General features: G+C 50.7%; 1 protein-coding gene across 1 annotated transcript in view; it reads right to left on the bottom strand.

Annotated features, from left to right (window-relative positions):
- dachc (dachshund c) overlaps positions 1–505 on the bottom strand; it is a 569,756-nt gene that overhangs the window by 568,317 nt on the left and 934 nt on the right. The gene's annotated exons all lie outside the window — the stretch shown is intronic.

Below are 505 nucleotides of genomic sequence, written 5' to 3'. Positions count from 1 at the left end.
AGATAAGGGGAGATGAAGAGGGAGGCGATGAGAAGGGGAAATAAGGAAGGAAGGATGGGGAGGGATGAGGAGGAGAATGAGGAGAAGTGAGATGAGGAGGAAGATAGGGGAACAACTCATCTTTAACCTTTGTAACTGGGCACAAAGAGCTGTTACTTTTATCAGCGTTTCAAAAAAAAAATGTTCTCGCTTTTCTCTTTAACCGAACTTAAATTTCTGCTGCTAGGAACGTAAGAGTTAAAGGTTTTTTTTGTTTGCTGCGGAGGGCGAGAGAGTTACCAGGGAAGCCAAGTTGCGGGGAGTTGTTGAAGTGAGGGCTCATTGTCCACTATCCCTGAGCCCGAATTGTGCCCTGGATGGCCGTGTTGGTCTCTCTCTGGTCACTAGGAGCCTCTCTGTCAACCTCCCCCCACACCCCCACCCCCCACCCCCTCCTACCCGCCTCACTGACCATTGCCCGCTCAGATGATAGCGTAGCCCGGGACACACACTCTCTCTCTCTTAC

This window comes from Rhincodon typus, chromosome 6 (genome assembly GCF_021869965.1).
Source record: "Rhincodon typus isolate 14 chromosome 6, sRhiTyp1.1, whole genome shotgun sequence".
Classification (NCBI taxonomy): domain Eukaryota; kingdom Metazoa; phylum Chordata; class Chondrichthyes; order Orectolobiformes; family Rhincodontidae; genus Rhincodon; species Rhincodon typus.
Note: the sequence above shows the minus strand (reverse complement) of the source record. Positions and strands in the feature narration are given on the sequence as shown.